The sequence below is a fragment of the Spermophilus citellus genome (assembly GCF_964194105.1).
Source record: "Spermophilus citellus genome assembly, chromosome: 9".
Lineage (NCBI taxonomy): Eukaryota > Metazoa > Chordata > Mammalia > Rodentia > Sciuridae > Spermophilus > Spermophilus citellus.
In genome coordinates, this window is record NC_138191.1 from 37,024,100 (window position 1) to 37,050,428 (window position 26,329).

A 26,329-nucleotide genomic window follows, 5' to 3' on the forward strand; every position below is an offset into this window, starting at 1 on the left:
GCACAAACCGTGTTGGATTTAGAGTTCCAAATACATCTATCAATATAGGAGAAAACAGAGTGAAACCTAAAAATTCAAACTGTTAGTAGAAACGAACGCTTCAACATAGAAGAATGAAATTTGGAGAACCAAGTTGGCTTAGTGTACTGATCATTACCTGAAAGTATCATCCAGTTTTGGTGAAAAAATACTTGCTGAGATTTCTGGAGATTCGTAATTTTAGGAAGCTTGGCAACCCCTTTCCATGAAAGTGTTTCTCGCCAGTCACTGCATAGGGCTACTTCAAGAGGAAAGAACACCTAGAGACAGAACGTGAAACTACTTTATTTTGTCAAGTTTCAAGAAGCTAGCACAAACCGTGTTGGATTTAGAGTTCGAAATACATCTATCTATATAGGAGAAAACAGAGTGAAACCTAAAAATTCAAACTGTTACTGGAAATGAACGCTTCAACATAGAAGAACGAAATTTGGGGAACCAAGTTGGCTTAGTGTACTGATCATTACCTGAAAGTATCATCCAGTTTGGGTGAAAAAATATTTGCTGTGATTTCTGGAGATTCGTAGTTTTTGGAAGCTTGACAACCCCTTTCTATGAAAGTGTTTCTCGCCAGTCACTGCTTAGGGCTACATCAAGAGGAAACAACACATAGATATAGAACGTGAAACTGCTTTATTTTGTCAAGTTTCAAGAAGCTAGCACAAACCGTGTTGGATTTACAGTTCCAAATCCATCTATCAATATAGGAGAAAACAGAGTGAAACCTAAAAATTCAAACTGTTACTGGAAATGAACGCTTCAACATAGAAGAACGAAATTTGGGGAACCAAGTCGGCTTAGTGTACTGATCATTACCTGAAAGTATCATCCAGTTTGGGTGAAAAAATATTTGCTGTGATTTCTGGAGATTCGTAGTTTTTGGAAGCTTGACAACCCCTTTCTATGAAAGTGTTTCTCGCCAGTCACTGCTTAGGGCTACATCAAGAGGAAACAACACATAGATATAGAACGTGAAACTGCTTTATTTTGTCAAGTTTCAAGAAGCTAGCACAAACCGTGTTGGATTTACAGTTCCAAATCCATCTATCAATATAGGAGAAAACAGAGTGAAACCTAAAAATTCAAACTGTTACTGGAAATGAACGCTTCAACATAGAAGAACGAAATTTGGGGAACCAAGTCGGCTTAGTGTACTGATCATTACCTGAAAGTATCATCCAGTTTGGGTGCAGAAATATTTGCTGTGATTTCTGGAGATTCGTAGTTTTTGGAAGCTTTGCAACCCCTTTCTATGAAAGTGTTTCTCGCCAGTCACTGCTTAGGGCTACTTCAAGAGGAAACAAAACATAGATAGAACGTGAAACTGCTTTATTTTGTCAAGTTTCAATAAGCTAGCACAAACCGTGTTGGATTTAGAGTTCCAAATACATCTATCAATATAGGAGAAAACAGAGTGAAACCTAAAAATTCAAACTGTTACTGGAAATGTACGCTTCAACATAGAAGAACGAAATTTGGGGAACCAAGTCGGCTTAGTGTACTGATCATTACCTGAAAGTATCATCCAGTTTGGGTGAAAAAATATTTGCTGAGATTTCTGGAGATTCGTAATTTTTGGAAGCTTGGCAACCCCTTTCCATGAAAGTGTTTCTCGCCAGTCACTGCTTAGGGCTACATCAAGAGGAAAAAAAACATAGAGAAAGAACGTGAAACTGCTTTATTTTGTCAAGTTTCAAGAAGCTAGCACAAACCGTGTTGGATTTACAGTTCCAAATCCATCTATCAATATAGGAGAAAACAGAGTGAAACCTAAAAATTCAAACTGTTACTGAAAATGAACGCTTCAACATAGAAGAACGAAATTTGGGGAACCAAGTCGGCTTAGTGTACTGATCATTACCTGAAAGTATCATCCAGTTTGGGTGAAAAAATATTTGCTGAGATTTCTGGAGATTCGTAATTTTTGGAAGCTTGGGAACCCCTTTCCATGAAAGTGTTTCTCGCCAGTCACTGCATAGGGCTACTTCAAGAGGAAAGAACACATAGAGACAGAACGTGAAACTACTTTATTTTGTCAAGTTTCAAGAAGCTAGCACAAACCGTGTTGGATTTAGAGTTCGAAATACATCTATCTATATAGGAGAAAACAGAGTGAAACCTAAAAATTCAAACTGTTACTGGAAATGAACGCTTCAACATAGAAGAACGAAATTTGGGGAACCAAGTCGGCTTAGTGTACTGATCATTACCTGAAAGTATCATCCAGTTTGGGTGAAAAAATATTTGCTGTGATTTCTGGAGATTCGTAGTTTTTGGAAGCTTGACAACCCCTTTCTATGAAAGTGTTTCTCGCCAGTCACTGCTTAGGGCTACATCAAGAGGAAACAACACATAGATATAGAACGTGAAACTGCTTTATTTTGTCAAGTTTCAAGAAGCTAGCACAAACCGTGTTGGATTTACAGTTCCAAATCCATCTATCAATATAGGAGAAAACAGAGTGAAACCTAAAAATTCAAACTGTTACTGGAAATGAACGCTTCAACATAGAAGAACGAAATTTGGGGAACCAAGTCGGCTTAGTGTACTGATCATTACCTGAAAGTATCATCCAGTTTGGGTGAAAAAATATTTGCTGTGATTTCTGGAGATTCGTAGTTTTTGGAAGCTTGACAACCCCTTTCTATGAAAGTGTTTCTCGCCAGTCACTGCTTAGGGCTACATCAAGAGGAAACAACACATAGATATAGAACGTGAAACTGCTTTATTTTGTCAAGTTTCAAGAAGCTAGCACAAACCGTGTTGGATTTAGAGTTCCAAATATATCTATCTATATAGGAGAAAACAGAGTGAAACCTAAAAATTCAAACTGTTACTGGAAATGAACGCTTCGACATAGAAGAACGAAATTTGGGGAACCAAGTCGGCTTAGTGTACTGATCATTACCTGAAAGTATCATCCAGTTTGGGTGAAAAAATATTTGCTGAGATTTCTGGAGATTCGTAATTTTTGGAAGCTTGGCAACCCCTTTCCATGAAAGTGTTTCTCGCCAGTCACTGCTTAGGGCTACATCAAGAGGAAACAACACATAGATATAGAACGTGAAACTGCTTTATTTTGTCAAGTTTCAAGAAGCTAGCACAAACCGTGTTGGATTTAGAGTTCCAAATACATTTATCAATATAGGAGAAAACAGAGTGAAACCTAAAAATTTAAACTGTTACTGGAAATGAACGCTTCACCATAGAAGAACGAAATTTGGGGAACCAAGTCGGCTTAGTGTACTGATCATTACCTGAAAGTATCATCCAGTTTGGGTGAAAAAATATTTGCTGTGATTTCTGGAGATTCGTAGTTTTTGGAAGCTTGACAACCCCTTTCTATGAAAGTGTTTCTCGCCAGTCACTGCTTAGGGCTACATCAAGAGGAAACAAAACATAGAGATAGAACGTGAAACTGCTTTATTTTGTCAAGTTTCAAGAAGCTAGCACAAACCGTGTGGGATTTAGAGTTCCAAATACATCTATCAATATAGGAGAAAACAGAGTGAAACCTAAAAATTCAAACTGTTACTGGAAATGAACGCTTCAACATAGAAGAACGAAATTTGGAGAACCAAGTTGGCTTAGTGTACTGATCATTACCTGTAAGTATCATCCAGTTTTGGTGAAAAAATATTTGCTGAGATTTCTGGAGATTCGTAATTTTTGGAAGCTTGGGAACCCCTTTCCATGAAAGTGTTTCTCGCCAGTCAATGCATAGGGCTACTTCAAGAGGAAAGAACACATAGAGACAGAACGTGAAACTACTTTATTTTGTCAAGTTTCAAGAAGCTAGCACAAACCGTGTTGGATTTAGAGTTCGAAATACATCTATCTATATAGGAGAAAACAGAGTGAAACCTAAAAATTCAAACTGTTACTGGAAATGAACGCTTCAACATAGAAGAACGAAATTTGGGGAACCAAGTTGGCTTAGTGTACTGATCATTACCTGAAAGTATCATCCAGTTTGGGTGAAAAAATATTTGCTGTGATTTCTGGAGATTCGTAGTTTTTGGAAGCTTGACAACCCCTTTCTATGAAAGTGTTTCTCGCCAGTCACTGCTTAGGGCTACATCAAGAGGAAACAACACATAGATATAGAACGTGAAACTGCTTTATTTTGTCAAGTTTCAAGAAGCTAGCACAAACCGTGTTGGATTTACAGTTCCAAATCCATCTATCAATATAGGAGAAAACAGAGTGAAACCTAAAAATTCAAACTGTTACTGGAAATGAACGCTTCAACATAGAAGAACGAAATTTGGGGAACCAAGTCGGCTTAGTGTACTGATCATTACCTGAAAGTATCATCCAGTTTGGGTGAAAAAATATTTGCTGTGATTTCTGGAGATTCGTAGTTTTTGGAAGCTTGACAACCCCTTTCTATGAAAGTGTTTCTCGCCAGTCACTGCTTAGGGCTACATCAAGAGGAAACAACACATAGATATAGAACGTGAAACTGCTTTATTTTGTCAAGTTTCAAGAAGCTAGCACAAACCGTGTTGGATTTACAGTTCCAAATCCATCTATCAATATAGGAGAAAACAGAGTGAAACCTAAAAATTCAAACTGTTACTGGAAATGAACGCTTCAACATAGAAGAACGAAATTTGGGGAACCAAGTCGGCTTAGTGTACTGATCATTACCTGAAAGTATCATCCAGTTTGGGTGCAGAAATATTTGCTGTGATTTCTGGAGATTCGTAGTTTTTGGAAGCTTTGCAACCCCTTTCTATGAAAGTGTTTCTCGCCAGTCACTGCTTAGGGCTACTTCAAGAGGAAACAAAACATAGATAGAACGTGAAACTGCTTTATTTTGTCAAGTTTCAATAAGCTAGCACAAACCGTGTTGGATTTAGAGTTCCAAATACATCTATCAATATAGGAGAAAACAGAGTGAAACCTAAAAATTCAAACTGTTACTGGAAATGTACGCTTCAACATAGAAGAACGAAATTTGGGGAACCAAGTCGGCTTAGTGTACTGATCATTACCTGAAAGTATCATCCAGTTTGGGTGAAAAAATATTTGCTGAGATTTCTGGAGATTCGTAATTTTTGGAAGCTTGGCAACCCCTTTCCATGAAAGTGTTTCTCGCCAGTCACTGCTTAGGGCTACATCAAGAGGAAAAAAAACATAGAGAAAGAACGTGAAACTGCTTTATTTTGTCAAGTTTCAAGAAGCTAGCACAAACCGTGTTGGATTTACAGTTCCAAATCCATCTATCAATATAGGAGAAAACAGAGTGAAACCTAAAAATTCAAACTGTTACTGAAAATGAACGCTTCAACATAGAAGAACGAAATTTGGGGAACCAAGTCGGCTTAGTGTACTGATCATTACCTGAAAGTATCATCCAGTTTGGGTGAAAAAATATTTGCTGAGATTTCTGGAGATTCGTAATTTTTGGAAGCTTGGCAACCCCTTTCCATGAAAGTGTTTCTCGCCAGTCACTGCTTAGGGCTACATCAAGAGGAAAAAAAACATAGAGAAAGAACGTGAAACTGCTTTATTTTGTCAAGTTTCAAGAAGCTAGCACAAACCGTGTTGGATTTAGAGTTCCAAATACATTTATCAATATAGGAGAAAACAGAGTGAAACCTAAAAATTTAAACTGTTACTGGAAATGAACGCTTCACCATAGAAGAACGAAATTTGGGGAACCAAGTCGGCTTAGTGTACTGACCATTACCTGAAAGTATCATCCAGTTTGGGTGAAAAAATATTTGCTGAGATTTCTGGAGATTCGTAATTTTTGGAAACTTGGCAACCCCTTTCCATGAAAGTGTTTCTCGCCAGTCACTGCTTAGGGCTACATCAAGAGGAAAAAAAACATAGAGAAAGAACGTGAAACTGCTTTATTTTGTCAAGTTTCAAGAAGCTAGCACAAACCGTGTTGGATTTAGAGTTCCAAATACATCTATCAATATAGGAGAAAACAGAGTGAAACCTAAAAATTCAAACTGTTAGTAGAAACGAACGCTTCAACATAGAAGAATGAAATTTGGAGAAACAAGTTGGCTTAGTGTACTGATCATTACCTGTAAGTATCATCCAGTTTTGGTGAAAAAATACTTGCTGAGATTTCTGGAGATTCGTAATTTTAGGAAGCTTGGCAACCCCTTTCCATGAAAGTGTTTCTCGCCAGTCACTGCATAGGGCTACTCCAAGAGGAAAGAACACCTAGAGACAGAACGTGAAACTACTTTATTTTGTCAAGTTTCAAGAAGCTAGCACAAACCGTGTTGGATTTAGAGTTCGAAATACATCTATCTATATAGGAGAAAACAGAGTGAAACCTAAAAATTCAAACTGTTACTGGAAATGAACGCTTCAACATAGAAGAACGAAATTTGGGGAACCAAGTTGGCTTAGTGTACTGATCATTACCTGAAAGTATCATCCAGTTTGGGTGAAAAAATATTTGCTGTGATTTCTGGAGATTCGTAGTTTTTGGAAGCTTGACAACCCCTTTCTATGAAAGTGTTTCTCGCCAGTCACTGCTTAGGGCTACATCAAGAGGAAACAACACATAGATATAGAACGTGAAACTGCTTTATTTTGTCAAGTTTCAAGAAGCTAGCACAAACCGTGTTGGATTTACAGTTCCAAATCCATCTATCAATATAGGAGAAAACAGAGTGAAACCTAAAAATTCAAACTGTTACTGGAAATGAACGCTTCAACATAGAAGAACGAAATTTGGGGAACCAAGTCGGCTTAGTGTACTGATCATTACCTGAAAGTATCATCCAGTTTGGGTGAAAAAATATTTGCTGTGATTTCTGGAGATTCGTAGTTTTTGGAAGCTTGACAACCCCTTTCTATGAAAGTGTTTCTCGCCAGTCACTGCTTAGGGCTACATCAAGAGGAAACAACACATAGATATAGAACGTGAAACTGCTTTATTTTGTCAAGTTTCAAGAAGCTAGCACAAACCGTGTTGGATTTAGAGTTCGAAATACATCTATCTATATAGGAGAAAACAGAGTGAAACCTAAAAATTCAAACTGTTACTGGAAATGAACGCTTCAACATAGAAGAACGAAATTTGGGGAACCAAGTTGGCTTAGTGTACTGATCATTACCTGTAAATATCATCCAGTTTGGGTGAAAAAATATTTGCTGTGATTTCTGGAGATTCGTAGTTTTTGGAAGCTTGACAACCCCTTTCTATGAAAGTGTTTCTCGCCAGTCACTGCTTAGGGCTACTTCAAGAGGAAACAAAACATAGAGATAGAACGTGAAACTGCTTTATTTTGTCAAGTTTCAAGAAGCTAGCACAAACCGTGTTGGATTTAGAGTTCCAAATACATCTATCAATATAGGAGAAAACAGAGTGAAACCTAAAAATTCAAACTGTTACTGGAAATGTACGCTTCAACATAGAAGAACGAAATTTGGGGAACCAAGTCGGCTTAGTGTACTGATCATTACCTGAAAGTATCATCCAGTTTGGGTGAAAAAATATTTGCTGAGATTTCTGGAGATTCGTAATTTTTGGAAGCTTGGCAACCCCTTTCCATGAAAGTGTTTCTCGCCAGTCACTGCTTAGGGCTACATCAAGAGGAAAAAAAACATAGAGAAAGAACGTGAAACTGCTTTATTTTGTCAAGTTTCAAGAAGCTAGCACAAACCGTGTTGGATTTAGAGTTCCAAATCCATCTATCAATATAGGAGAAAACAGAGTGAAACCTAAAAATTTAAACTGTTACTGGAAATGAACGCTTCACCATAGAAGAACGAAATTTGGGGAACCAAGTCGGCTTAGTGTACTGATCATTACCTGAAAGTATCATCCAGTTTGGGTGAAAAAATATTTGTTGTGATTTCTGGAGATTCGTAGTTTTTGGAAGCTTGACAACCCCTTTCTATGAAAGTGTTTCTCGCCAGTCACTGCTTAGGGCTACATCAAGAGGAAACAACACATAGATATAGAACGTGAAACTGCTTTATTTTGTCAAGTTTCAAGAAGCTAGCACAAACCGTGTTGGATTTAGAGTTCCAAATCCATCTATCAATATAGGAGAAAACAGAGTGAAACCTAAAAATTCAAACTGTTACTGAAAATGAACGCTTCAACATAGAAGAACGAAATTTGGGGAACCAAGTCGGCTTAGTGTACTGATCATTACCTGAAAGTATCATCCAGTTTGGGGGAAAAATATTTGCTGAGATTTCTGGAGATTCGTAATTTTTGGAAGCTTGGCAACCCCTTTCCATGAAAGTGTTTCTCGCCAGTCACTGCTTAGGGCTACATCAAGAGGAAACAAAACATAGAGATAGAACGTGAAACTGCTTTATTTTGTCAAGTTTCAAGAAGCTAGCACAAACCGTGTTGGATTTAGAGTTCCAAATACATCTATCAATATAGGAGAAAAAAGAGTGAAACCTAAAAATTCAAACTGTTACTGGAAATGAACGCTTTAACATAGAAGAACGAAATTTGGGGAACCAAGTCGGCTTAGTGTACTGACCATTACCTGAAAGTATCATCCAGTTTGGGTGAAAAAATATTTGCTGAGATTTCTGGAGATTCGTAATTTTTGGAAGCTTGGGAACCTTTTTCCATGAAAGTGTTTCTCGACAGTCACTGCTTAGGGCTACATCAAGAGGAAACAAAACATAGAGATAGAACGTGAAACTGCTTTATTTTGTCAAGTTTCAAGAAGCTAGCACAAACCGTGTTGGATTTAGAGTTCCAAATACATCTATCAATATAGGAGAAAACAGAGTGAAACCTAAAAATTCAAACTGTTAGTAGAAACGAACGCTTCAACATAGAAGAATGAAATTTGGAGAACCAAGTTGGCTTAGTGTACTGATCATTACCTGTAAGTATCATCCAGTTTTGGTGAAAAAATACTTGCTGAGATTTCTGGAGATTCGTAATTTTAGGAAGCTTGGCAACCCCTTTCCATGAAAGTGTTTCTCGCCAGTCACTGCATAGGGCTACTTCAAGAGGAAAGAACACCTAGAGACAGAACGTGAAACTACTTTATTTTGTCAAGTTTCAAGAAGCTAGCACAAACCGTGTTGGATTTAGAGTTCGAAATACATCTATCTATATAGGAGAAAACAGAGTGAAACCTAAAAATTCAAACTGTTACTGGAAATGAACGCTTCAACATAGAAGAACGAAATTTGGGGAACCAAGTTGGCTTAGTGTACTGATCATTACCTGAAAGTATCATCCAGTTTGGGTGAAAAAATATTTGCTGTGATTTCTGGAGATTCGTAGTTTTTGGAAGCTTGACAACCCCTTTCTATGAAAGTGTTTCTCGCCAGTCACTGCTTAGGGCTACATCAAGAGGAAACAACACATAGATATAGAACGTGAAACTGCTTTATTTTGTCAAGTTTCAAGAAGCTAGCACAAACCGTGTTGGATTTACAGTTCCAAATCCATCTATCAATATAGGAGAAAACAGAGTGAAACCTAAAAATTCAAACTGTTACTGGAAATGAACGCTTCAACATAGAAGAACGAAATTTGGGGAACCAAGTCGGCTTAGTGTACTGATCATTACCTGAAAGTATAATCCAGTTTGGGTGAAAAAATATTTGCTGTGATTTCTGGAGATTCGTAGTTTTTGGAAGCTTGACAACCCCTTTCTATGAAAGTGTTTCTCGCCAGTCACTGCTTAGGGCTACATCAAGAGGAAACAACTCATAGATATAGAACGTGAAACTGCTTTATTTTGTCAAGTTTCAAGAAGCTAGCACAAACCGTGTTGGATTTAGAGTTCGAAATACATCTATCTATATAGGAGAAAACAGAGTGAAACCTAAAAATTCAAACTGTTACTGGAAATGAACGCTTCAACATAGAAGAACGAAATTTGGGGAACCAAGTTGGCTTAGTGTACTGATCATTACCTGTAAGTATCATCCAGTTTGGGTGAAAAAATATTTGCTGTGATTTCTGGAGATTCGTAGTTTTTGGAAGCTTGACAACCCCTTTCTATGAAAGTGTTTCTCGCCAGTCACTGCTTAGGGCTACTTCAAGAGGAAACAAAACATAGAGATAGAACGTGAAACTGCTTTATTTTGTCAAGTTTCAAGAAGCTAGCACAAACCGTGTTGGATTTAGAGTTCCAAATACATCTATCAATATAGGAGAAAACAGAGTGAAACCTAAAAATTCAAACTGTTACTGGAAATGTACGCTTCAACATAGAAGAACGAAATTTGGGGAACCAAGTCGGCTTAGTGTACTGATCATTACCTGAAAGTATCATCCAGTTTGGGTGAAAAAATATTTGCTGAGATTTCTGGAGATTCGTAATTTTTGGAAGCTTGGCAACCCCTTTCCATGAAAGTGTTTCTCGCCAGTCACTGCTTAGGGCTACATCAAGAGGAAAAAAAACATAGAGAAAGAACGTGAAACTGCTTTATTTTGTCAAGTTTCAAGAAGCTAGCACAAACCGTGTTGGATTTAGAGTTCCAAATCCATCTATCAATATAGGAGAAAACAGAGTGAAACCTAAAAATTTAAACTGTTACTGGAAATGAACGCTTCACCATAGAAGAACGAAATTTGGGGAACCAAGTCGGCTTAGTGTACTGATCATTACCTGAAAGTATCATCCAGTTTGGGTGAAAAAATATTTGTTGTGATTTCTGGAGATTCGTAGTTTTTGGAAGCTTGACAACCCCTTTCTATGAAAGTGTTTCTCGCCAGTCACTGCTTAGGGCTACATCAAGAGGAAACAACACATAGATATAGAACGTGAAACTGCTTTATTTTGTCAAGTTTCAAGAAGCTAGCACAAACCGTGTTGGATTTACAGTTCCAAATCCATCTATCAATATAGGAGAAAACAGAGTGAAACCTAAAAATTCAAACTGTTACTGAAAATGAACGCTTCAACATAGAAGAACGAAATTTGGGGAACCAAGTCGGCTTAGTGTACTGATCATTACCTGAAAGTATCATCCAGTTTGGGTGAAATAATATTTGCTGAGATTTCTGGAGATTCGTAATTTTTGGAAGCTTGGCAACCCCTTTCCATGAAAGTGTTTCTCGCCAGTCACTGCTTAGGGCTACATCAAGAGGAAAAAAAACATAGAGAAAGAACGTGAAACTGCTTTATTTTGTCAAGTTTCAAGAAGCTAGCACAAACCGTGTTGGATTTAGAGTTCCAAATACATTTATCAATATAGGAGAAAACAGAGTGAAACCTAAAAATTTAAACTGTTACTGGAAATGAACGCTTCACCATAGAAGAACGAAATTTGGGGAACCAAGTCGGCTTAGTGTACTGACCATTACCTGAAAGTATCATCCAGTTTGGGTGAAAAAATATTTGCTGAGATTTCTGGAGATTCGTAATTTTTGGAAGCTTGGGAACCTTTTTCCATGAAAGTGTTTCTCGACAGTCACTGCTTAGGGCTACATCAAGAGGAAACAAAACATAGAGATAGAACGTGAAACTGCTTTATTTTGTCAAGTTTCAAGAAGCTAGCACAAACCGTGTTGGATTTAGAGTTCTAAATACATCTATCAATATAGGAGAAAACAGAGTGAAACCTAAAAATTCAAACTGTTAGTAGAAACGAACGCTTCAACATAGAAGAATGAAATTTGGAGAACCAAGTTGGCTTAGTGTACTGATCATTACCTGTAAGTATCATCCAGTTTTGGTGAAAAAATACTTGCTGAGATTTCTGGAGATTCGTAATTTTAGGAAGCTTGGCAACCCCTTTCCATGAAAGTGTTTCTCGCCAGTCACTGCATAGGGCTACTTCAAGAGGAAAGAACACCTAGAGACAGAACGTGAAACTACTTTATTTTGTCAAGTTTCAAGAAGCTAGCACAAACCGTGTTGGATTTAGAGTTCGAAATACATCTATCTATATAGGAGAAAACAGAGTGAAACCTAAAAATTCAAACTGTTACTGGAAATGAACGCTTCAACATAGAAGAACGAAATTTGGGGAACCAAGTTGGCTTAGTGTACTGATCATTACCTGAAAGTATCATCCAGTTTGGGTGAAAAAATATTTGCTGTGATTTCTGGAGATTCGTAGTTTTTGGAAGCTTGACAACCCCTTTCTATGAAAGTGTTTCTCGCCAGTCACTGCTTAGGGCTACATCAAGAGGAAACAACACATAGATATAGAACGTGAAACTGCTTTATTTTGTCAAGTTTCAAGAAGCTAGCACAAACCGTGTTGGATTTACAGTTCCAAATCCATCTATCAATATAGGAGAAAACAGAGTGAAACCTAAAAATTCAAACTGTTACTGGAAATGAACGCTTCAACATAGAAGAACGAAATTTGGGGAACCAAGTCGGCTTAGTGTACTGATCATTACCTGAAAGTATCATCCAGTTTGGGTGAAAAAATATTTGCTGTGATTTCTGGAGATTCGTAGTTTTTGGAAGCTTGACAACCCCTTTCTATGAAAGTGTTTCTCGCCAGTCACTGCTTAGGGCTACATCAAGAGGAAACAACACATAGATATAGAACGTGAAACTGCTTTGTTTTGTCAAGTTTCAAGAAGCTAGCACAAACCGTGTTGGATTTACAGTTCCAAATCCATCTATCAATATAGGAGAAAACAGAGTGAAACCTAAAAATTCAAACTGTTACTGGAAATGAACGCTTCAACATAGAAGAACGAAATTTGGGGAACCAAGTCGGCTTAGTGTACTGATCATTACCTGAAAGTATCATCCAGTTTGGGTGCAGAAATATTTGCTGTGATTTCTGGAGATTCGTAGTTTTTGGAAGCTTTGCAACCCCTTTCTATGAAAGTGTTTCTCGCCAGTCACTGCTTAGGGCTACTTCAAGAGGAAACAAAACATAGATAGAACGTGAAACTGCTTTATTTTGTCAAGTTTCAATAAGCTAGCACAAACCGTGTTGGATTTAGAGTTCCAAATACATCTATCAATATAGGAGAAAACAGAGTGAAACCTAAAAATTCAAACTGTTACTGGAAATGTACGCTTCAACATAGAAGAACGAAATTTGGGGAACCAAGTCGGCTTAGTGTACTGATCATTACCTGAAAGTATCATCCAGTTTGGGTGAAAAAATATTTGCTGAGATTTCTGGAGATTCGTAATTTTTGGAAGCTTGGCAACCCCTTTCCATGAAAGTGTTTCTCGCCAGTCACTGCTTAGGGCTACATCAAGAGGAAAAAAAACATAGAGAAAGAACGTGAAACTGCTTTATTTTGTCAAGTTTCAAGAAGCTAGCACAAACCGTGTTGGATTTACAGTTCCAAATCCATCTATCAATATAGGAGAAAACAGAGTGAAACCTAAAAATTCAAACTGTTACTGAAAATGAACGCTTCAACATAGAAGAACGAAATTTGGGGAACCAAGTCGGCTTAGTGTACTGATCATTACCTGAAAGTATCATCCAGTTTGGGTGAAAAAATATTTGCTGTGATTTCTGGAGATTCGTAGTTTTTGGAAGCTTGACAACCCCTTTCTATGAAAGTGTTTCTCGCCAGTCACTGCTTAGGGCTACTTCAAGAGGAAACAAAACATAGAGATAGAACGTGAAACTGCTTTATTTTGTCAAGTTTCAAGAAGCTAGCACAAACCGTGTTGGATTTAGAGTTCCAAATACATCTATCAATATAGGAGAAAACAGAGTGAAACCTAAAAATTCAAACTGTTACTGGAAATGTACGCTTCAACATAGAAGAACGAAATTTGGGGAACCAAGTCGGCTTAGTGTACTGATCATTACCTGAAAGTATCATCCAGTTTGGGTGAAAAAATATTTGCTGAGATTTCTGGAGATTCGTAATTTTTGGAAGCTTGGCAACCCCTTTCCATGAAAGTGTTTCTCGCCAGTCACTGCTTAGGGCTACATCAAGAGGAAAAAAAACATAGAGAAAGAACGTGAACCTGCTTTATTTTGTCAAGTTTCAAGAAGCTAGCACAAACCGTGTTGGATTTAGAGTTCCAAATCCATCTATCAATATAGGAGAAAACAGAGTGAAACCTAAAAATTTAAACTGTTACTGGAAATGAACGCTTCACCATAGAAGAACGAAATTTGGGGAACCAAGTCGGCTTAGTGTACTGATCATTACCTGAAAGTATCATCCAGTTTGGGTGAAAAAATATTTGTTGTGATTTCTGGAGATTCGTAGTTTTTGGAAGCTTGACAACCCCTTTCTATGAAAGTGTTTCTCGCCAGTCACTGCTTAGGGCTACATCAAGAGGAAACAACACATAGATATAGAACGTGAAACTGCTTTATTTTGTCAAGTTTCAAGAAGCTACCACAAACCGTGTTGGATTTAGAGTTCCAAATCCATCTATCAATATAGGAGAAAACAGAGTGAAACCTAAAAATTCAAACTGTTACTGAAAATGAACGCTTCAACATAGAAGAACGAAATTTGGGGAACCAAGTCGGCTTAGTGTACTGATCATTACCTGAAAGTATCATCCAGTTTGGGTGAAAAAATGTTTGCTGAGATTTCTGGAGATTCGTAATTTTTGGAAGCTTGGCAACCCCTTTCCATGAAAGTGTTTCTCGCCAGTCACTGCTTAGGGCTACATCAAGAGGAAACAAAACATAGAGATAGAACGTGAAACTGCTTTATTTTGTCAAGTTTCAAGAAGCTAGCACAAACCGTGTTGGATTTAGAGTTCCAAATACATCTATCAATATAGGAGAAAAAAGAGTGAAACCTAAATATTCAAACTGTTACTGGAAATGAACGCTTTAACATAGAAGAACGAAATTTGGGGAACCAAGTCGGCTTAGTGTACTGACCATTACCTGAAAGTATCATCCAGTTTGGGTGAAAAAATATTTGCTGAGATTTCTGGAGATTCGTAATTTTTGGAAGCTTGGGAACCTTTTTCCATGAAAGTGTTTCTCGACAGTCACTGCTTAGGGCTACATCAAGAGGAAACAAAACATAGAGATAGAACGTGAAACTGCTTTATTTTGTCAAGTTTCAAGAAGCTAGCACAAACCGTGTTGGATTTAGAGTTCCAAATACATCTATCAATATAGGAGAAAACAGAGTGAAACCTAAAAATTCAAACTGTTAGTAGAAACGAACGCTTCAACATAGAAGAATGAAATTTGGAGAACCAAGTTGGCTTAGTGTACTGATCATTACCTGTAAGTATCATCCAGTTTTGGTGAAAAAATACTTGCTGAGATTTCTGGAGATTCGTAATTTTAGGAAGCTTGGCAACCCCTTTCCATGAAAGTATTTCTCGCCAGTCACTGCATAGGGCTACTTCAAGAGGAAAGAACACCTAGAGACAGAACGTGAAACTACTTTATTTTGTCAAGTTTCAAGAAGCTAGCACAAACCGTGTTGGATTTAGAGTTCGAAATACATCTATCTATATAGGAGAAAACAGAGTGAAACCTAAAAATTCAAACTGTTACTGGAAATGAACGCTTCAACATAGAAGAACGAAATTTGGGGAACCAAGTTGGCTTAGTGTACTGATCATTACCTGAAAGTATCATCCAGTTTGGGTGAAAAAATATTTGCTGTGATTTCTGGAGATTCGTAGTTTTTGGAAGCTTGACAACCCCTTTCTATGAAAGTGTTTCTCGCCAGTCACTGCTTAGGGCTACATCAAGAGGAAACAACACATAGATATAGAACGTGAAACTGCTTTATTTTGTCAAGTTTCAAGAAGCTAGCACAAACCGTGTTGGATTTACAGTTCCAAATCCATCTATCAATATAGGAGAAAACAGAGTGAAACCTAAAAATTCAAACTGTTACTGGAAATGAACGCTTCAACATAGAAGAACGAAATTTGGGGAACCAAGTCGGCTTAGTGTACTGATCATTACCTGAAAGTATCATCCAGTTTGGGTGAAAAAATATTTGCTGTGATTTCTGGAGATTCGTAGTTTTTGGAAGCTTGACAACCCCTTTCTATGAAAGTGTTTCTCGCCAGTCACTGCTTAGGGCTACATCAAGAGGAAACAACACATAGATATAGAACGTGAAACTGCTTTATTTTGTCAAGTTTCAAGAAGCTAGCACAAACCGTGTTGGATTTACAGTTCCAAATCCATCTATCAATATAGGAGAAAACAGAGTGAAACCTAAAAATTCAAACTGTTACTGGAAATGAACGCTTCAACATAGAAGAACGAAATTTGGGGAACCAAGTCGGCTTAGTGTACTGATCATTACCTGAAAGTATCATCCAGTTTGGGTGCAGAAATATTTGCTGTGATTTCTGGAGATTCGTAGTTTTTGGAAGCTTGGCAACCCCTTTCTATGAAAGTGTTTCTCGCCAGTCACTGCTTAGGGCTACTTCAAGAGGAAACAAAACATAGATAGAACGTGAAACTGCTTTATTTTGTCAAGTTTCAATAAGCTAGCACAAACCGTGTTGGATTTAGAGTTCCAAATACATCTATCAATATAGGAGAAAACAGAGTGAAACCTAAAAATTCAAACTGTTACTGGAAATGTACGCTTCAACATAGAAGAACGAAATTTGGGGAACCAAGTCGGCTTAGTGTACTGATCATTACCTGAAAGTATCATCCAGTTTGGGTGAAAAAATATTTGCTGAGATTTCTGGAGATTCGTAATTTTTGGAAGCTTGGCAACCCCTTTCCATGAAAGTGTTTCTCGCCAGTCACTGCTTAGGGCTACATCAAGAGGAAAAAAAACATAGAGAAAGAACGTGAAACTGCTTTATTTTGTCAAGTTTCAAGAAGCTAGCACAAACCGTGTTGGATTTACAGTTCCAAATCCATCTATCAATATAGGAGAAAACAGAGTGAAACCTAAAAATTCAAACTGTTACTGAAAATGAACGCTTCAACATAGAAGAACGAAATTTGGGGAACCAAGTCGGCTTAGTGTACTGATCATTACCTGAAAGTATCATCCAGTTTGGGTGAAAAAATATTTGCTGAGATTTCTGGAGATTCGTAATTTTTGGAAGCTTGGCAACCCCTTTCCATGAAAGTGTTTCTCGCCAGTCACTGCTTAGGGCTACATCAAGAGGAAAAAAAACATAGAGAAAGAACGTGAAACTGCTTTATTTTGTCAAGTTTCAAGAAGCTAGCACAAACCGTGTTGGATTTAGAGTTCCAAATACATTTATCAATATAGGAGAAAACAGAGTGAAACCTAAAAATTTAAACTGTTACTGGAAATGAACGCTTCACCATAGAAGAACGAAATTTGGGGAACCAAGTCGGCTTAGTGTACTGACCATTCCCTGAAAGTATCATCCAGTTTGGGTGAAAAAATATTTGCTGAGATTTCTGGAGATTCGTAATTTTTGGAAGCTTGGGAACCTTTTTCCATGAAAGTGTTTCTCGACAGTCACTGCTTAGGGCTACATCAAGAGGAAACAAAACATAGAGATAGAACGTGAAACTGCTTTATTTTGTCAAGTTTCAAGAAGCTAGCACAAACCGTGTTGGATTTAGAGTTCCAAATACATCTATCAATATAGGAAAAAACAGAGTGAAACCTAAAAATTCAAACTGTTACTGGAAATGAACGCTTCAACATAGAAGAACGAAATTTGGAGAACCAAGTTGGCTTAGTGTACTGATCATTACCTGTAAGTATCATCCAGTTTTGGTGAAAAAATATTTGCTGAGATTTCTGGAGATTCGTAATTTTTGGAAGCTTGGGAACCCCTTTCCATGAAAGTGTTTCTCGCCAGTCACTGCATAGGGCTACTTCAAGAGGAAAGAACACATAGAGACAGAACGTGAAACTACTTTATTTTGTCAAGTTTCAAGAAGCTAGCACAAACCGTGTTGGATTTAGAGTTCGAAATACATCTATCTATATAGGAGAAAACAGAGTGAAACCTAAAAATTCAAACTGTTACTGGAAATGAACGCTTCAACATAGAAGAACGAAATTTGGGGAACCAAGTTGGCTTAGTGTACTGATCATTACCTGAAAGTATCATCCAGTTTGGGTGAAAAAATATTTGCTGTGATTTCTGGAGATTCGTAGTTTTTGGAAGCTTGACAACCCCTTTCTATGAAAGTGTTTCTCGCCAGTCACTGCTTAGGGCTACATCAAGAGGAAACAACACATAGATATAGAACGTGAAACTGCTTTATTTTGTCAAGTTTCAAGAAGCTAGCACAAACCGTGTTGGATTTACAGTTCCAAATCCATCTATCAATATAGGAGAAAACAGAGTGAAACCTAAAAATTCAAACTGTTACTGGAAATGAACGCTTCAACATAGAAGAACGAAATTTGGGGAACCAAGTCGGCTTAGTGTACTGATCATTACCTGAAAGTATCATCCAGTTTGGGTGAAAAAATATTTGCTGTGATTTCTGGAGATTCGTAGTTTTTGGAAGCTTGACAACCCCTTTCTATGAAAGTGTTTCTCGCCAGTCACTGCTTAGGGCTACATCAAGAGGAAACAACACATAGATATAGAACGTGAAACTGCTTTATTTTGTCAAGTTTCAAGAAGCTAGCACAAACCGTGTTGGATTTACAGTTCCAAATCCATCTATCAATATAGGAGAAAACAGAGTGAAACCTAAAAATTCAAACTGTTACTGGAAATGAACGCTTCAACATAGAAGAACGAAATTTGGGGAACCAAGTCGGCTTAGTGTACTGATCATTACCTGAAAGTATCATCCAGTTTGGGTGCAGAAATATTTGCTGTGATTTCTGGAGATTCGTAGTTTTTGGAAGCTTGGCAACCCCTTTCTATGAAAGTGTTTCTCGCCAGTCACTGCTTAGGGCTACTTCAAGAGGAAACAAAACATAGAGATAGAACGTGAAACTGCTTTATTTTGTCAAGTTTCAAGAAGCTAGCACAAACCGTGTTGGATTTAGAGTTCCAAATACATCTATCAATATAGGAGAAAACAGAGTGAAACGTAAAAATTCAAACTGTTACTGGAAATGTACGCTTCAACATAGAAGAACGAAATTTGGGGAACCAAGTCGGCTTAGTGTACTGATCATTACCTGAAAGTATCATCCAGTTTGGGTGAAAAAATATTTGCTGTGATTTCTGGAGATTCGTATTTTTTGGAAGCTTGACAACCCCTTTCTATGAAAGTGTTTCTCGCCAGTCACTGCTTAGGGCTACATCAAGAGGAAACAACACATAGATATAGAACGTGAAACTGCTTTATTTTGTCAAGTTTCAAGAAGCTAGCACAAACCGTGTTGGATTTACAGTTCCAAATCCATCTATCAATATAGGAGAAAACAGAGTGAAACCTAAAAATTCAAACTGTTACTGAAAATGAACGCTTCAACATAGAAGAACGAAATTTGGGGAACCAAGTCGGCTTAGTGTACTGATCATTACCTGAAAGTATCATCCAGTTTGGGTGAAAAAATATTTGCTGTGATTTCTGGAGATTCGTAGTTTTTGGAAGCTTGACAACCCCTTTCCATGAAAGTGTTTCTCGACAGTCACTGCTTAGGGCTACATCAAGAGGAAACAAAACATAGAGATAGAACGTGAAACTGCTTTATTTTGTCAAGTTTCAAGAAGCTAGCACAAACCGTGTGGGATTTAGAGTTCGAAATACATCTATCTATATAGGAGAAAACAGAGTGAAACCTAAAAATTCAAACTGTTACTGGAAATGAACGCTTCAACATAGAAGAACGAAATTTGGGGAACCAAGTTGGCTTAGTGTACTGATCATTACCTGTAAGTATCATCCAGTTTGGGTGAAAAAATATTTGCTGTGATTTCTGGAGATTCGTAGTTTTTGGAAGCTTGACAACCCCTTTCTATGAAAGTGTTTCTCGCCAGTCACTGCTTAGGGCTACTTCAAGAGGAAACAAAACATAGAGATAGAACGTGAAACTGCTTTATTTTGTCAAGTTTCAAGAAGCTAGCACAAACCGTGTTGGATTTAGAGTTCCAAATACATCTATCAATATAGGAGAAAACAGAGTGAAACCTAAAAATTCAAACTGTTACTGGAAATGTACGCTTCAACATAGAAGAACGAAATTTGGGGAACCAAGTCGGCTTAGTGTACTGATCATTACCTGAAAGTATCATCCAGTTTGGGTGAAAAAATATTTGCTGAGATTTCTGGAGATTCGTAATTTTTGGAAGCTTGGCAACCCCTTTCCATGAAAGTGTTTCTCGCCAGTCACTGCTTAGGGCTACATCAAGAGGAAAAAAAACGTAGAGAAAGAACGTGAAACTGCTTTATTTTGTCAAGTTTCAAGAAGCTAGCACAAACCGTGTTGGATTTAGAGTTCCAAATCCATCTATCAATATAGGAGAAAACAGAGTGAAACCTAAAAATTTAAACTGTTACTGGAAATGAACGCTTCACCATAGAAGAACGAAATTTGGGGAACCAAGTCGGCTTAGTGTACTGATCATTACCTGAAAGTATCATCCAGTTTGGGTGAAAAAATATTTGTTGTGATTTCTGGAGATTCGTAGTTTTTGGAAGCTTGACAACCCCTTTCTATGAAAGTGTTTCTCGCCAGTCACTGCTTAGGGCTACATCAAGAGGAAACAACACATAGATATAGAACGTGAAACTGCTTTATTTTGTCAAGTTTCAAGAAGCTAGCACAAACCGTGTTGGATTTACAGTTCCAAATCCATCTATCAATATAGGAGAAAACAGAGTGAAACCTAAAAATTCAAACTGTTACTGAAAATGAACGCTTCAACATAGAAGAACAAAATTTGGGGAACCAAGTCGGCTTAGTGTAGTGATCATTACCTGAAAGTATCATCCAGTTTGGGTGAAAAAATATTTGCTGAGATTTCTGGAGATTCGTAATTTTTGGAAGCTTGGCAACCCCTTTCCATGAAAGTGTTTCTCGCCAGTCACTGCTTAGGGCTACATCAAGAGGAAAAAAAACATAGAGAAAGAACGTGAAACTGCTTTATTTTGTCAAGTTTCAAGAAGCTAGCACAAACCGTGTTGGATTTAGAGTTCCAAATACATTTATCAATATAGGAGAAAACAGAGTGAAACCTAAAAATTTAAACTGTTACTGGAAATGAACGCTTCACCATAGAAGAACGAAATTTGGGGAACCAAGTCGGCTTAGTGTACTGACCATTACCTGAAAGTATCATCCAGTTTGGGTGAAAAAATATTTGCTGAGATTTCTGGAGATTCGTAATTTTTGGAAGCTTGGGAACCTTTTTCCATGAAAGTGTTTCTCGACAGTCACTGCTTAGGGCTACATCAAGAGGAAACAAAACATAGAGATAGAACGTGAAACTGCTTTATTTTGTCAAGTTTCAAGAAGCTAGCACAAACCGTGTTGGATTTAGAGTTCTAAATACATCTATCAATATAGGAGAAAACAGAGTGAAACCTAAAAATTCAAACTGTTAGTAGAAACGAACGCTTCAACATAGAAGAATGAAATTTGGAGAACCAAGTTGGCTTAGTGTACTGATCATTACCTGTAAGTATCATCCAGTTTTGGTGAAAAAATACTTGCTGAGATTTCTGGAGATTCGTAATTTTAGGAAGCTTGGCAACCCCTTTCCATGAAAGTGTTTCTCGCCAGTCACTGCATAGGGCTACTTCAAGAGGAAAGAACACCTAGAGACAGAACGTGAAACTACTTTATTTTGTCAAGTTTCAAGAAGCTAGCACAAACCGTGTTGGATTTAGAGTTCGAAATACATCTATCTATATAGGAGAAAACAGAGTGAAACCTAAAAATTCAAACTGTTACTGGAAATGAACGCTTCAACATAGAAGAACGAAATTTGGGGAACCAAGTTGGCTTAGTGTACTGATCATTACCTGAAAGTATCATCCAGTTTGGGTGAAAAAATATTTGCTGTGATTTCTGGAGATTCGTAGTTTTTGGAAGCTTGACAACCCCTTTCTATGAAAGTGTTTCTCGCCAGTCACTGCTTAGGGCTACATCAAGAGGAAACAACACATAGATATAGAACGTGAAACTGCTTTATTTTGTCAAGTTTCAAGAAGCTAGCACAAACCGTGTTGGATTTACAGTTCCAAATCCATCTATCAATATAGGAGAAAACAGAGTGAAACCTAAAAATTCAAACTGTTACTGGAAATGAACGCTTCAACATAGAAGAACGAAATTTGGGGAACCAAGTCGGCTTAGTGTACTGATCATTACCTGAAAGTATCATCCAGTTTGGGTGAAAAAATATTTGCTGTGATTTCTGGAGATTCGTAGTTTTTGGAAGCTTGACAACCCCTTTCTATGAAAGTGTTTCTCGCCAGTCACTGCTTAGGGCTACATCAAGAGGAAACAACACATAGATATAGAACGTGAAACTGCTTTATTTTGTCAAGTTTCAAGAAGCTAGCACAAGCCGTGTTGGATTTACAGTTCCAAATCCATCTATCAATATAGGAGAAAACAGAGTGAAACCTAAAAATTCAAACTGTTACTGGAAATGAACGCTTCAACATAGAAGAACGAAATTTGGGGAACCAAGTCGGCTTAGTGTACTGATCATTACCTGAAAGTATCATCCAGTTTGGGTGCAGAAATATTTGCTGTGATTTCTGGAGATTCGTAGTTTTTGGAAGCTTTGCAACCCCTTTCTATGAAAGTGTTTCTCGCCAGTCACTGCTTAGGGCTACTTCAAGAGGAAACAAAACATAGATAGAACGTGAAACTGCTTTATTTTGTCAAGTTTCAATAAGCTAGCACAAACCGTGTTGGATTTAGAGTTCCAAATACATCTATCAATATAGGAGAAAACAGAGTGAAACCTAAAAATTCAAACTGTTACTGGAAATGTACGCTTCAACATAGAAGAACGAAATTTGGGGAACCAAGTCGGCTTAGTGTACTGATCATTACCTGAAAGTATCATCCAGTTTGGGTGAAAAAATATTTGCTGAGATTTCTGGAGATTCGTAATTTTTGGAAGCTTGGCAACCCCTTTCCATGAAAGTGTTTCTCGCCAGTCACTGCTTAGGGCTACATCAAGAGGAAAAAAAACATAGAGAAAGAACGTGAAACTGCTTTATTTTGTCAAGTTTCAAGAAGCTAGCACAAACCGTGTTGGATTTACAGTTCCAAATCCATCTATCAATATAGGAGAAAACAGAGTGAAACCTAAAAATTCAAACTGTTACTGAAAATGAACGCTTCAACATAGAAGAACGAAATTTGGGGAACCAAGTCGGCTTAGTGTACTGATCATTACCTGAAAGTATCATCCAGTTTGGGTGAAAAAATATTTGCTGAGATTTCTGGAGATTCGTAATTTTTGGAAGCTTGGCAACCCCTTTCCATGAAAGTGTTTCTCGCCAGTCACTGCTTAGGGCTACATCAAGAGGAAAAAAAACATAGAGAAAGAACGTGAAACTGCTTTATTTTGTCAAGTTTCAAGAAGCTAGCACAAACCGTGTTGGATTTAGAGTTCCAAATACATTTATCAATATAGGAGAAAACAGAGTGAAACCTAAAAATTTAAACTGTTACTGGAAATGAACGCTTCACCATAGAAGAACGAAATTTGGGGAACCAAGTCGGCTTAGTGTACTGACCATTACCTGAAAGTATCATCCAGTTTGGGTGAAAAAATATTTGCTGAGATTTCTGGAGATTCGTAATTTTTGGAAGCTTGGGAACCTTTTTCCATGAAAGTGTTTCTCGACAGTCACTGCTTAGGGCTACATCAAGAGGAAACAAAACATAGAGATAGAACGTGAAACTGCTTTATTTTGTCAAGTTTCAAGAAGCTAGCACAAACCGTGTTGGATTTAGAGTTCCAAATACATCTATCTATATAGGAGAAAACAGAGTGAAACCTAAAAATTCAAACTGTTACTGGAAATGAACGCTTCAACATAGAAGAACGAAATTTGGGGAACCAAGTTGGCTTAGTGTACTGATCATTACCTGAAAGTATCATCCAGTTTGGGTGAAAAAATATTTGCTGTGATTTCTGGAGATTCGTAGTTTTTGGAAGCTTGACAACCCCTTTCTATGAAAGTGTTTCTCGCCAGTCACTGCTTAGGGCTACATCAAGAGGAAACAACACATAGATATAGAACGTGAAACTGCTTTATTTTGTCAAGTTTCAAGAAGCTAGCACAAACCGTGTTGGATTTACAGTTCCAAATCCATCTATCAATATAGGAGAAAACAGAGTGAAACCTAAAAATTCAAACTGTTACTGGAAATGAACGCTTCAACATAGAAGAACGAAATTTGGGGAACCAAGTCGGCTTAGTGTACTGATCATTACCTGAAAGTATCATCCAGTTTGGGTGAAAAAATATTTGCTGTGATTTCTGGAGATTCGTAGTTTTTGGAAGCTTGACAACCCCTTTCTATGAAAGTGTTTCTCGCCAGTCACTGCTTAGGGCTACATCAAGAGGAAACAACACATAGATATAGAACGTGAAACTGCTTTATTTTGTCAAGTTTCAAGAAGCTAGCACAAGCCGTGTTGGATTTACAGTTCCAAATCCATCTATCAATATAGGAGAAAACAGAGTGAAACCTAAAAATTCAAACTGTTACTGGAAATGAACGCTTCAACATAGAAGAACGAAATTTGGGGAACCAAGTCGGCTTAGTGTACTGATCAATACCTGAAAGTATCATCCAGTTTGGGTGCAGAAATATTTGCTGTGATTTCTGGAGATTCGTAGTTTTTGGAAGCTTTGCAACCCCTTTCTATGAAAGTGTTTCTCGCCAGTCACTGCTTAGGGCTACTTCAAGAGGAAACAAAACATAGATAGAACGTGAAACTGCTTTATTTTGTCAAGTTTCAATAAGCTAGCACAAACCGTGTTGGATTTAGAGTTCCAAATACATCTATCAATATAGGAGAAAACAGAGTGAAACCTAAAAATTCAAACTGTTACTGGAAATGTACGCTTCAACATAGAAGAACGAAATTTGGGGAACCAAGTCGGCTTAGTGTACTGATCATTACCTGAAAGTATCATCCAGTTTGGGTGAAAAAATATTTGCTGAGATTTCTGGAGATTCGTAATTTTTGGAAGCTTGGCAACCCCTTTCCATGAAAGTGTTTCTCGCCAGTCACTGCTTAGGGCTACATCAAGAGGAAAAAAAACATAGAGAAAGAACGTGAAACTGCTTTATTTTGTCAAGTTTCAAGAAGCTAGCACAAACCGTGTTGGATTTACAGTTCCAAATCCATCTATCAATATAGGAGAAAACAGAGTGAAACCTAAAAATTCAAACTGTTACTGAAAATGAACGCTTCAACATAGAAGAACGAAATTTGGGGAACCAAGTCGGCTTAGTGTACTGATCATTACCTGAAAGTATCATCCAGTTTGGGTGAAAAAATATTTGCTGAGATTTCTGGAGATTCGTAATTTTTGGAAGCTTGGCAACCCCTTTCCATGAAAGTGTTTCTCGCCAGTCACTGCTTAGGGCTACATCAAGAGGAAAAAAAACATAGAGAAAGAACGTGAAACTGCTTTATTTTGTCAAGTTTCAAGAAGCTAGCACAAACCGTGTTGGATTTAGAGTTCCAAATACATTTATCAATATAGGAGAAAACAGAGTGAAACCTAAAAATTTAAACTGTTACTGGAAATGAACGCTTCACCATAGAAGAACGAAATTTGGGGAACCAAGTCGGCTTAGTGTACTGACCATTACCTGAAAGTATCATCCAGTTTGGGTGAAAAAATATTTGCTGAGATTTCTGGAGATTCGTAATTTTTGGAAGCTTGGGAACCTTTTTCCATGAAAGTGTTTCTCGACAGTCACTGCTTAGGGCTACATCAAGAGGAAACAAAACATAGAGATAGAACGTGAAACTGCTTTATTTTGTCAAGTTTCAAGAAGCTAGCACAAACCGTGTTGGATTTAGAGTTCCAAATACATCTATCAATATAGGAGAAAACAGAGTGAAACCTAAAAATTCAAACTGTTAGTAGAAACGAACGCTTCAACATAGAAGAATGAAATTTGGAGAAACAAGTTGGCTTAGTGTACTGATCATTACCTGTAAGTATCATCCAGTTTTGGTGAAAAAATACTTGCTGAGATTTCTGGAGATTCGTAATTTTAGGAAGCTTGGCAACCCCTTTCCATGAAAGTGTTTCTCGCCAGTCACTGCATAGGGCTACTTCAAGAGGAAAGAACACCTAGAGACAGAACGTGAAACTACTTTATTTTGTCAAGTTTCAAGAAGCTAGCACAAACCGTGTTGGATTTAGAGTTCGAAATACATCTATCTATATAGGAGAAAACAGAGTGAAACCTAAAAATTCAAACTGTTACTGGAAATGAACGCTTCAACATAGAAGAACGAAATTTGGGGAACCAAGTTGGCTTAGTGTACTGATCATTACCTGAAAGTAT